Genomic DNA, 13,432 nt, shown 5'->3' on the forward strand with positions numbered 1-13,432 from the left:
AGAAATACATTTTGGATTAAAGTAATGCTAATTATTTAAAAAATTAAAGATAACATGGCCCATTTCCCAAAGGCTGCCAAAGCCACACAGGAGACTTGTGAAGCGTGGAGGAGAGGCCAACCTGATTTTTATTCATGTGTTGCTGTGCTTATCTACATGGGAAACAGAATTATGCTCTATTTAGCCCTCTGTCAGGTTGCTCAGGTTTTAAAATAACTGTTAATGAAATCACAAGTCTTCAACACAAACAGCAGCAACAAAAATAGCACCAGGACAGCAAACATTGGACTGCAGTAACTCTGAGCGAGTGCGGAGCAAAAAAGCATCTCCCTACATTCAGCTGTCTTGAAATAAAACACAAGGAATAATAGATTGCTTTTTATTGAGGCCTCACTACAACGATTCGCATTTTGTAACAATCTTCACAGAAATGCAGCTCTTAAAAATTAATTTTTCCTTTGGCTTAAGAACCTAACTTAGCAAAAAACAGTTTGGCATGGGAAGTGCTCATTACTTTAACACATAAGATATCTGGAAATCACCTGAAGCATAATAATTTATCAGAATAAAAACCAAGGTTTGCTATTTTTCAGCTTTTTCACAATATTGTGCAGAACTCAATTTTAACACATCCAAATGGTTTTAGTTTTAAAAATACTACTGACACGTAATTTTCACTCCGTTATTTAGGAATGTATAGACATACACTTCTTTGGTGTGAAGTTTGGATTGAATTTTAGGAATGACTCTCAATAAAATTCTTTCTTTAAAAGAACAAAATCACAGGATCATAGAATCACACAGTGGTTTGGGTTGGAAGGAACCTTTAAAGATCATTTAGTTCCAAACCTCCTGCCATGGGCAGGGACAACTTCCAGTAGAAGGCGGTGGTGAGTATTTGCTTCGCATTTTCACGATAGAGGACCTTGATAAATATGGCTAAAAACCTAACAGCTTCTTTAATGGTGATTAAACAGATGCAAGGACTGCACATGGTGGTATGGTATCACTGCTGTGACAGAAGAAATCCAAGTGATTACACACCATCACCAAATCCATTTGATTTAGTGGGATCCAAAAATGAAAACACAACAGTTGTTCTTCAGACAGCAAAATTGCCTTGGAGAAACAAATAACGAAACCCTTCTAACATACTGACTGTGATCACTGCCCTTGACAGATCTTGCATCTCTCCTTGTGATGTTTTCCACAGTATTCTGTGTTCAGAAACACAGGCCCAGAGTTAATTCAGATTCATCACACAGAGTGTAAGATACACGTACCTGTCAGACCCATAATTTAAGACAACATTTGAAATTCTATTTCCACTTTGAAAATTTTCTCTGAGATGCCAGTTCTCTCACCAAATTTCACCAACATTTCATGTACCTTGCCACACTAAAGACTGACCCTGAGTTGTGGTTCCTGGACCCAGGGCATCTTTCCACCCACATCAGCACCTTTTGGGAGAAATACAGTGACACTCAAGTAACTCAGTGCTTTGGTAGGGCTGGGGTTTTTTTTGGCACTGAGTTATGACCCAGAATATTGTACAGAATCAAACCTGTGTGAGACCCACAACCTAAGTGAAGAGCAAAGCTGAACACTGCAAGGTGTCTCCATCATATTCAGGGAACTGAGTCCACCTATAATGTTTTCTTCAAATGTCCCAACATGACAAAAGAAGCTTCTCACTTCAGAGGAAAAGCAGTCTTCAGATTAAATCAACACCACAAAAAATAGCTCATTAAAATGAAAGACTGAGCAGTAAATATTGTATATTTGCAGCCGCTCAGAAATCAGATGCAAAGAAGAGCTGATGTACCAGACAGTTATTGCTAATTTTTTTTTAATGTTAAAATGGCAAAAAAAAATCCTCCTCACACAAATCATCTGCTTTCTAAACAGACACAATCAGTGCTCACAACAGCTCTATAAGGTAACACAGAGAAACAATTTGAATTTTCCAGAGATAGAAGCAGTCTATGTATCACTGTAATAGCATACAGGACTGGCTCCAGCTACACTTAAAAGAAACACAGTCCACAGCCAAAGGCAGAACCAGCTCCAGAAATGTTGGGTAAGAGCTTTGCAACATTGATGAAAATTCTGTAATTAATTTCAAAAGATCAAGGGTTTAATCTTGCATAATCTGAATACCCAAACTAGTGCCTTAGACAAGACAGCCAGAAACCATCTGCAACGCTGGAAGAGGCTCCCGGTAAAATAAATCTTTCTACTCAATCCTTGTTAAGTGTTCCTCATGTTTTGCACATTTCTTGAAATTGGAGAAACGGATTTCAGATTCAAGGCAAAAGGAGGATTACGTGAAGACCAGAGCTCAGATTCAATATGGGTGCTTTAGTTTTATTTTAATGCTTGAAGGAGGTTTATCTGCTCAGACACAGTACTTCTTCTTTTTTTGTATTTACATACTTTCCTCCTAATAAAGGGACCTCTAAGTACTTGAAGCTGTTAAAAGTCTTGCTGTGATGTACCTGTCCCACAGCAGCTGTGCTTTCCCTCTATTTCCCATACCCGAACTATAATGCCCCAGAGGGGACTTCCATTCCAATTTGTAATTAAAGCTAGGTGGAAATTACTAAAAACACATTTTTTAAAAGAGTGATTTCAAAATTTTTTCCTCATTTACATGACCTTGCTTTCACCCCAAGGAAAAGCTTATGATGAAAAACAATGATGAAAGAGAAACATCCAAACCACCCCAGCCAAGGGGTGACTGTAGAAGGTCACTCAAAAACTTTGGAGATCCAATCAAACTGTCCAATTCACACCAGTAATTACAAACACACCTGGAGTGTTTAAACTGTAATATCTTATTTTCTAAAAATCACAGAATATCCTGAGCTGGATATCATTCCCCAGTCTGTCCATACATCCAGGGCTGTCCATCCCAGGTGTAGAATCCAGCACTATCCCTTGATAAACTTCCTATGGTATTTCTCTGGGGAATGTGGTTTCCAGTCCTTCCTTAGAGGTTCCTTTTGTGTAATTAAACACTGATTGCTCTGATCCACCCCTGTTCTAATCATTGCACAGCCCATCTCACTCTCACTCTGTTTCATAAAATATTTAATTACTGTGGATTATCTGGCACAAACCTTTCTTCTGGATATCGTGGCACCAGAACAGACCTCACACCACCTCTAATGTGTCTATGGTGCAGAGAGAGCAAAACTATCAGACCTCTATTTTCACACCATTATGGAAAACTGATTTTAAAAAAAAAGAAATATTCAAAATATCCATCTCTAGTGTTTCCCCTTCCTCCTGACTGATCTTTTTATGAAAAACCAGCCAAGAAGCTGTTCTTGGGCTATGTAATTTTCTTTGGTTTCTTTTGGCTGTCAACCAGCCAGCAAAAATAAACTCATTAAGCTGACAAGAGACCTGAGCACACTCATGTTGTCAATGCATCTCAGCATCATTCTCGTGAACCCAAAAGCCATAAAACAATTAAAATAAAGTTAAGCTGACTCCACCCTTAGGATGCAATCAAGTTTGCAAGGATCTGTCAGTCCAAAGTCAGTGTCTGGCAGCATCTGAGCTAAAGGGGATGTGCAACTTCAGCACATGTCAAGCCAAAACAGTTCTAAAAGTAGTAGCAAAATATCAGAATATGGAGTGTGGAGCCTCCAAAAAAGCAACTCTGTCACAATTACAGCTCTCAACCTAATTGAGTTTGCACGCCTACTATTTTTGCATCCAATCCACACTGCTCTCCCTGTGTTGAATCTGTCCAGTTATCTGTGATTTTTCCTTTGCTGCCACCACATTTGCAGTTTGCTAAGCCCCAGCTTAAATCTCACACGGAGCCTTGTAATCAGCGAGGTTTCTACTTAAAAGCAAAAGGGAAAAAAGTTACCATGGCTACTACAGTCACTCAGCTTTCTCAACTACCTCAAGATATTAATTCTGAAGGCTTTTTTTTGTGCTATGTTTGCACAAAATGTATGCTTCCATACTACTCTGTCATGTAAATTAGGTTGTGCTGCAGTGTTTGAGATCACCTGGGACCATTCAATCCCTTTGGCTGGCGTTCCAAGAAGACTTCACAAGAAGCAAGGTGATGGTTTCCCTGATCACGTTAAGGAAATTATAATTAAATATATTAAATATAATTAAAAACAATAATAAAATGTTGTTTCTTACCCAGCCAAATGAAGGTAAATACCTGAACACAGATACCCCAGACATTTTCTAGTTCTTAGGCTGAATTTGTAAACAAAAACACAGTTGGTAGTAAGTACAGAATTAGAACATGGCAAGCCATAAAATATTTGTAAAAAATGCTCTGGAAATGCACTTAAGTTATTTAGAAGATGAGAAAAGCACACAGAGAATGTGAAAATGTGTATAAGACTTGATGCTGGTTTTCATCCAAACACAGCATGAGTAGAAGACAATCCTGCCCAGGACCTGCGTCCCCACTGTTCTTGAGCACCTAGAAAGCACCTGAGCACTTTCCTTACACTCACCTGCATCCCCTGGGCTCAGGCCTGAGCGAGAGGGTTGGAACTTGAGTATAAAAGAAAAAAAAAGAAAAAAAAAAAAGTAAAACTTTGTTCAAGGATGCAATTAGTGTGCGAGAGCAAATTAACACATCAAGGGATTCAGTTTGCTGCCTTAGCCACGCACGGAATTCTCCCTAAGCCATGCAAGGAAAATGAAATCATAAGATGGAAATAGTTCTTCTCTTTCCTTTTCTTCACATTCCTGTTCTTTCTAGATATCAGCTGTGAACCCAGAAACAATATTCAGCAAGGCCAGGAGTCCAAAAGACGCTGAATGAAATTCAGCTTGAATTTTTAGGGGGAGCATGGGGCCACCCATGTGAGCCAAGTAACAGCTCTGCAAACTCTGCAGCCTCTGAGCAGCGCTCCCAGCCAAGCAGGACATTTGTCAGAGTGTTTTTATTCTGATTCTCTCCCTACACCACCTCCTTCCTCCAATCATTCCTGATGATTTCTTGTTCTTAGAAGTATTTCTGCGGAGCATCCAAGCACTGGGAATGGAGATGACGGAGATAATAGAGACGTTTAAAATTAGACTAAGCAGCTGTAATCCTGAATTTGCATTTCTGACTTGATTATAGTAAGCACTGAAGACTATCTGCACAAGAACTAGAAAGGAGTTCCTATGCTGCAATAAAAATATATGAATCTCTCTCACTTTGACCCCATTAAGGGGAAAAAAAAAGTGGTAGCAAATGGCACTTTTATGGAAGTTTTTTCTTTGCTATTCTATAACTTCATTTTAAGGTTAAAATTTTAAATTTTAAGATCTTTAGATTTTAAAATTCAACCTGTGGATTTTAATTGCAAGAACTAAAGTAACCAGCTTTTCCATATTTTACACATGGAAGAACTACTTTCCTACTTACCCTGGATTTTTCTCACTTCATATTTTAGTTGTTATCTCTTTTATACCTTTTCTTATAAGTCTATACAGTCTCTTATCTGAACAGGCAACATTTGTAACCATGGGATAACAAGTTACAAAGCACTTCGATAAATTCTCTATCAAGCACAGATGACAAAATTTTACTTAAATATTCTGTCACAATAAAAAAAAGTTAGAATCAATCCTGTTCTATTTTGGTAAAAAATGAAATAACCATTTTCATCATATGATTTTTTTACAGAGATGCAGAAGAAAAAAGAGTATTTGGGTTCTATATTCAAAGTTTCTCCATAAATATAATGAAGAATTCACCCATGAGTAACTTACCACAGCTGGTCATTTTATATCAGGAAGAGAGATCTGATAGTAACATTCAAGAAAGTTAATATTTAATGACAGAGGACATCACACCTTTTCTCTGTTGATTTTTATTCACTCGTTTACTTAAAAATGTTTATTTACAGAAATCTCCAAATTAACTCAAAAGTCACAGAACAGCTTTGAAGAAGACATTTCACTATCCCAATACGTTTTTTCTAGAAGTAGCAAAGAGAAAAAAAATACCTAATCAGATAAAAACATCTGCCTCAGATTATCTGTTCGCAAAAAATTCTCTTCTTGAAAGATTTTATTCATTTTTCTTAGTGTGGATCACCTGGAAAGGACACAACTATTGCCAGTGACATGATGGCACTAAAACAGAACTGAAACCAGTGCTTACTGAAATTTTACTCTGTTTTTAAGTGCTTTACTCCACTGTCTAACTTGAAAGTTAAATCTCTAGGAAGAAGTCATTTGGAGTTTCTTTTGATGTCTGAAAAGATATAGAGAACTGATAAAAGTGGTTTTGCCAGCTCTGCACAGGATGGACACAGCTTCTGTATTTAAAACATAAGGAATATTTGCCATTGATCCTTTCTTTACAAGCACAACTTAGAGAATGGAGAGATTCAGCTGCCCCTGCTGTGCTGAATGAGTTGTAATGGAGAATTGCCATAAAAAGAGATTCAATGGAATAGAGCAGAGTGGGTTTTGTTAGTAAATAACAGCGTATTAAAAATTAAGGTTGATTAGTTGTAGGAAAGGGCAAAGTGAATAATCCATTTAGAAGCTTTAAGTAACTTAAAAGCTTAAGCCCCATTTGCAGAAGTCACCTGGGCAACTGGGAGCCTCCCCTGACAAAACCACTTACACTTTTTGCATTCAGAATTTAAGTTCCACTTACATTCAAACTGCCTTCCATTTTAATATTCTCGTCTGCATTAAGCATATTGTAACATATGCTTGGTTTTTTTAAAATACAGAGTTGCAAAGAAAAGGACAAGTCCACAGGAGAAAGAAATGTCACATCATAATTACTGTAACACCAGTAATAACAGCAGATTGGAGTGTCTGCAAAAATATCTTTGAAATATTCTGAACACAGAAATTCTTTTGTATAACTGCAGCATCTACTGTTTTTCTTACCTCTCCAATGCAACCCCTGTGAGACGTCCTTAATGTTACAGGATTCAGCTTCACTTAACTGAGAAATTCACATTACTTACAAAGCCTGAAAACTTGGGCAGTCTCTGCTGCAATGTTGAAAATGTCTCTCCACTGTTCTCTGTACCAGAATACTAATGCAGGGGGTGATGTGGCTGAAAAGCACAGCTAGACAAAAAAATACTCCAAAGGAGGGAAAAAAAAAAAAAAAGCCTTGCTATCAGAAAATGCTGATTCAGCAGAGTTAAAGTACTCCGAGGAAAGGTGTGCTTTCTCCACACAACCAGTGAAAAAATACAGAAAAGCTTTCCTCCTGCCCCTTTAAAACTCAAAATGCTTTGTCTGATGACAGCACAAGACATCTAAGACAATAAAATGTGTATGGGGGAGTGGGGAGAGGGATAGTCCTGCTAGAGGAAAGAGTTTTAATTTTGCTGGCCTTTTTAAAATCCACCTGCTCATTCCATGCCAAAACAAAAAATGATTCAAAACACAAGGAACACGAAAATCTTGCCTTCCAAACAAGTGTACTGTTAAGTGATGGTCACGACAGTTTATTTTCCCAGAGCAGCTGATCTTTTGTTGTATAAATATGACTTCAACCTATCCTACTGTTTGGAAACATTCACGAATGCCTTTCTGTGTCCAACCCCTGCCTGGAACCAGATATCACTGCTCGCTCAGTGGCTCGTGTGTGATGCTGAGGAGACCATGAGAAAACTGAGACGCAGAGCTTTTATCCAGAAACCTGATACAAAATTCATTTACAGCCATAGAGTGCTGAGCCTGCCCAACCAAAGACTTGATACAACAGTGTTATCACTCTGGGGTATATTTAGGTGTACGATGCATCCCTCTAAATAAGAAGCAATAATACAATAACTTAGAATAACTTAAAATAACTTGGAATGGTTTAGTTTAGAAGGGACCTTAAAGATCATCCAGTTCCACCGCCTGCCATGAGCAGGGACACCTTCCACTAGCCCAGGTTGCTCCAAGCCTGTCCAACCTGGCCTTCCAGGGATCCAGGGGCAGCCACAGCTGCTCTGGGCAACCTGTGCCAGGGCCTCACCACCCTCACAGCCAAGAATTTTTTCTGTATTTCTAACCTAAAGTTCCCCTCTTTCAGTTTGAACCGAACACTCCTTGTCCTGTCACTACAGTTCCTGATGAACAATCCCACTCTGGATTTCCTGCAGCCCCTTCTGATACTGGAATGGGCTCTGAGGTCTCCTCACAATTTTCTCCTCTCCAGGCTGAACAGCCCCAACTTTCTCAACTTGTCTCCATGGGAATGATGCTCTGGTCCCCTTCTCAACTTCTTGGCCTTCCCTCGACTTGCTCCAACAGTTCCATGTCCTTCTTATGTTGGGGACACCAGAACTTAGGACGTTGTTAACCTAATTATCAACCACTTCTTTTATACAGGACAAAACCTGGTTTCTGTTCTTTGTTGTCACCTCTTCAACTTTTCTGTTACAGTAGTCTTAAAAAAATCCTGGTTTTTTACTTTCCAACACTGCTCAAGGCATGCTGGACTCAGCAGGAATTTGCTCCTAGTCAGGTTCAGGTGTTGTTGACCCAGCTGGAGGATCTCACCCATCAGTACTGGACCTCCAGAGAGGAATGAGAGCCTCAGCTGCTCCTGCTCCCTGCACCAGCCTGCTGGCTTGGAAAGCTGTGCCTCAGGAAAGTTTTCTGAGCTCTTTATCCTAACAAATGTAACAAATGTGGTGTTTATATGAAATCAACAAGATTATCTCTGTCAGGAGTTGCTCTTACCCTCCTGTGAAATACAACTTTCTTTTTGTAACTTTCACCTTCCCTTCCCATTCTGGTCTTTTTTATATCTCCTTCTTGCATCTTAACTAAACCAGCTCCAAGGGACCAATCCCTGAGCCACAAAACCTCCCATCAAGTTACATCCTAAGCCTGTCACTGTGATTTCTAACAGGTTGGTGCTGCTACTCTTTATTTCTGTACATTGCCTTTCTTATCTCCGACTGCATATTTGATTATTTATTTACTTATTCTTCCCCTTGAGGGTGGTGAGGCACAGGATGCCCAGAGAAGCTGTGACTGTCCCATCCCTGGAAGTGTCCAAGGCCAGGCTGGACGGGGCTTGGACCAGTGTGGGATAGTGGAAGGTGTCCCTGCCCCTGGCAGGGGGTGGGACTGGATGATTTTAGAAGTCTCTTTCAACCCAAACCATTCTGTGGTTTTATGATTCTTTCAGTATAGTTGTCCCTTCTCTTTCCACAACCCTCTGATACTGTATCTAAATTCAGAGTATTCCTATACTGTGTCCACTTTTGAACAAACTATGGAGCAAGTGAATAAAGAGCTGAGCTTTCTTTAGCCAAGCCTTGGAATATGCTGTATTAAAAGCAAAGCCTACTCACCTAAAATGTAATAAAATATGTTTCTGTCATTGCAAACAGAAAAAAAAAAGAAAAAAACCTCATGCTGATGTGTTCAGACAGCATGTAATACCTGCAAGGCATTGTCATAACTACTACAATTTGGCCACAAAACAGATTTCAATAAATACTGCGGTTATAATTCATATGTAACAAGAAGAAAAGTGTTAAGCGATAAAAAATTCATACTTTTTGAAACAGTGGGTGTAAAAAACTAATAGGTGAGGATGAAGACATTTCTTGGCAGCAGAAAAAAAGTGGGGGGAAACCGTAGGAACAAAAGATATCTCAGCTGTCACACAGGTGTGGTGCTAAACAGGGACTCTGAGTTCCACCAATAGTGCAAAAGGGCAGATACATTCATAAAGCAATTCTGCATATGCAAAGTACTTGATAATTTGCTGGTACCTCATGAGAATATTAATTACTTTTCCATCCCATTGCAAATACAATGTTAAAACAGTATTACTTTGCAGTAAACATTTTCAGTCAGCAGGACCAAAGATCACCATGAAGAGCACTCTCAGAAGTGTCCAAGGAGTTATCTGCCCTACCAACATGGATTTTAAGGAATTCTGAAAATCCTGGGAAAATTCCAAAAGTCTGAATGAACATTTATGTTACAACCATGCTCTAAAAGACCCAGTGAGACAGTGGTTGTAAACACAGGAAGGTTAGAACAATGGCAGTCCTGAACAAAACCGTAAGTTAAGAAAAATTATATGGGACTCAACTGATACCTCAGAGCTCTGTAACAAAAAATAGGAAGTAAAATAATGAAAGCTGACTTTCTAAAATGATTGTGGTCTCATTCCTTGATATGACTGATACTTCCAACTGGCAGAAATATCTGTCTGCATGTATAAACTTCTCTGGCACTTGGTGCAGTGTTCTGTGCGAGCCTGACAACAAAACAGAACCAATTAAACTGGTGAAGAACTGGTTAAGTGACATTTCAAAAAGAAAAAAGAACAGCTTTTGAGCAGATCTCATCACAACATAACTCAGATTAACATGGAGTTCCCCGAAGGCGGAGCCACTACCACGAAACACCTTTTCAATTATTTGTAAGTCTACACTATAAATCACGACATAATTTGCACAAGTATAAATTGATAGAGTGCTACAGAACTGAGATAAATCAGTTCCAAAAAGCCATCAGGAGTGTTGGGTATAATCAATCAATGCTAGAAATAAAACGTTATTTTAAAAAGCCACGTACAAAGTTATAAAGCTGCAATCAGGAAAATACATGCCAGTCTATGGAATGATGAACTCTTGTGGAAAGAAACAGTCCTGCCACAGTGAGAGTACCCAGAGAGAAGGAGATCAAGATGCAGGGCTGCAAATGAAGGTTTAATATGTAAATGTGATGCAGAAGCAGGACAGTAACACCAGAGAGGTAATATTTAAATGCACAAAACACTCCTGAGACAAGGCTCTGGCGTGCTGTATCCAGCTCACAGTTTCATAAAAATGCTGAAAAAGTGGATTTGGAAAAAAACAATCCCCAGAAACTGAGTTGTGAGGAAAATGCACGCAGTGACAAATTTCAAGAATTTTAGTTCATTTGTCTTTTCAAGTAGAGGAGAAGGTGAATACTGGGTTACAGCAGATAAATACTTTCACGGTAAGAAAATACTCTGAGTTCTTTAACATAGTGGAGAAAGGCACATCACTAACCAGTGACTGGAAGCTGAAGCCAAATAACTTAATAAACAGCAGATTCTCTACCTCTTACTGCCTTCCGATCAAAATACCAATTTTTCTGGAAGACATGTTTCAGCCGAATGCAAGTTACTGCACTTAAGAAAAACTGGATGAAATCCAACTGACTACAACAGTCAAGGGGTCAGAGCAGAAGATCTAATTGCTTCCTTTGGCTTTAAAGCCTCAGTGTACAAATACTCTTGGTTTTCAGGACTTCAAAGGCATTTCAGTAGTACCATGCATGCTCAACATTAATATTAAAAGAGCTCTCAGAAAATCTGCATGAATTACAGTTGTATTTCCATGTAAGGGCTCAAGTGACACTGGAGCTTTCCTGTTGAGGCGTCTGTCATCAGCAGAGCCCATTAATGGAATTACAGCTACCTTGTACCCAGCTGAGGTGGTATTTCTGTAAACAAGCATTTACACAATTGAGTGCAGAACTTCACCCTTCACATCAGTACTTTCACTCCTCTAGAAAGAATCCTGTTCGACCTGCAGCACAAAAAGCCTGATACAATGCATTATATCAATCACTGGCACTACAGGTAAAAAGGAAAACCAGCAGCGTTGTAATAGCCACAAAGGCAGGAAAATCTGGTGTTCACATCAGCAGCATTGTTTGAGCCTGCCCCTGTTTATGCTCCTCATCTACCTGGCACTCCAAAACACACACACGACTCACTGCAATCTTGACAAGTCCAACATTTTTCAGGAATACATGCCAAGGTAATGTGTAACATACGCATTAAATATCCAGGCTGATAGAGCTGTGCTGTAGCATCGGCTGCTGGGGTATCTGGATTTCTACAGTAACAGGGGGGTTGAAACGTATCTATCCTGGTGAAGTATGAACTAACTTCGAATTCAGCAAACAGAAGCTTCAAAAGGATGGAATTGTCCGAAGCACACTCGCAATCAAATAAATGCTCCACAGGAGAGAAACACAACCACCAGCTGACAGAGCATCACCTTAGAAAGAACCCAGGCATCACACGCAGCCAGAGAGATGCGAGGGAGGGCATTCACCCCTCCAACCTCCAGAGAAGGAAGCGCCTGCCACCTCACGCTACACCCCACTGTAAAGAGGTATAGAAGTTTCTTTCCCAAAGCCCTGGCGCATGGATGTTCCCCCGAGCATCCCCAACGCCACCTCCCAGATGGGCACGGCAGCCAGGCAAGTCTGGCAGCTCCCCACCACCACCATGGCCAAGCGAAACTTCTTCCACTCCAAGAAGCCCCACAACGAGACACTTTGGCTGCCGTCGCCTTCCAGTCAACATCCCCACGGCTCCTCGCCATCCCCGGCGCTCCACGCAAAGACAAAGCCACGCTTTAAACTTTCGCTCCTCGCCACCGGAGCAGATCCTCTGCTGGGAGCTGGCACCTCTCGGGCTGGGTGCTGGCTGGGATGTGCAGCGGGTGCTTGGGAAGGTCTCAGACCCTGGCAGAGGCCTAGAGGGAAGGGATGGAGGAGGTGCCCGCAGCCCCCTCCCCACCGCCCAGCCCCGCTCCCCGCGACCCTTCCCCGCCGGCTCCCGGCTCACACAATCGGAGCAGCAGCTACTGCAAAGCACAGGGACGCACAGGGGGATGGATAAAAGGGAGGAAGGAGCCTCTGACGCCTGAAGAAAGGAGAATAATTTAAAACAATACCCCCCCCCAAAAAAAAAAATACTTAAGATAATACGGAGCCAGGTTTCACCTGAAAGTGATGGTGGGTAAATAGATGAATAAGTGAAACAACACACCTTTGACCCTCTCTTTTCTTCCCTAAATCTAATCCCCCTCTTCCCATAATACACGCACTACAAAATGACCATTAATTCAAACCCATTCTTTACAGGAGGGGGGATTATCTCTGTGACCGACTCTGTCTCTTTCCCTCTCCCGGTCTTTCACTGCGCGAGAATTGAAATTGCATTAAAAAAAAAAAAAAAAAAGGAAAAGCGGGGGGGAAAAAAAAGGCAAGATTATTATATCTGTAGGGTGCGAAATGTGGGCACGGGGAGAGGGAGCCTGGGGGATGGGGAGGAGTGGAGAAAGGTGGCTAAGGAGAGAAGAAAGGAAAGGAGGACCAGGAAGCGCAGGGAAGGATGAGGGGAAGGCGAGATAAGGGGGAAGGAGGATAAGGAAAGAAGGTTGAAAGGAAGGAGGTCGGGAGGAAGGATGAAAGGGAGGAAGGGATGAGGGGAAGAAAGGAAGATGCTTTGCCCTGGCCTCACCTCAGCTCGGTGGGTGGGGGTGGGAGAATCTCTCGTCGTCGCCGCCGCCGCCGCCGCCTCCTCCGCCGCCGCCTCCTCCTCCCCAGCAGCGCCGGTCACTGACGGGCCGGGTGTGCGGCGCGGCTCCGTCGCCCGGTCCCCGCCTCCCGCTCACCTCGCTCCCTCCTC

At 41.1% G+C, this 13,432-nt stretch overlaps 1 protein-coding gene across 3 annotated transcripts in view; it reads right to left on the reverse strand.

Moving 5' to 3' along the window:
• The window catches only part of CTNNA2 (catenin alpha 2), a 462,234-nt gene extending 448,848 nt beyond the window's left edge, over positions 1 to 13,386 (reverse strand). The window contains exon 1 of one of the 3 annotated variants that reach the window (XM_042053728.1): positions 13,265 to 13,386. The gene's annotated coding sequence lies outside the window, so the exon portion shown is untranslated. Of the gene's footprint in view, positions 1 to 6,891; positions 6,989 to 13,264 lie in introns of those variants that run through there. The other 2 variants (XM_042053726.1, XM_042053727.1) reach the window with 2 other exon arrangements.
• Between the last annotated feature and the right edge of the window lie 46 nt (positions 13,387 to 13,432).

The sequence above is a fragment of the Corvus kubaryi genome, unplaced genomic scaffold (genome assembly GCF_017639235.1).
Source record: "Corvus kubaryi isolate FWS band 111438036 unplaced genomic scaffold, C.kubaryi_AGA036_p1.0 split1-131, whole genome shotgun sequence".
Lineage (NCBI taxonomy): Eukaryota > Metazoa > Chordata > Aves > Passeriformes > Corvidae > Corvus > Corvus kubaryi.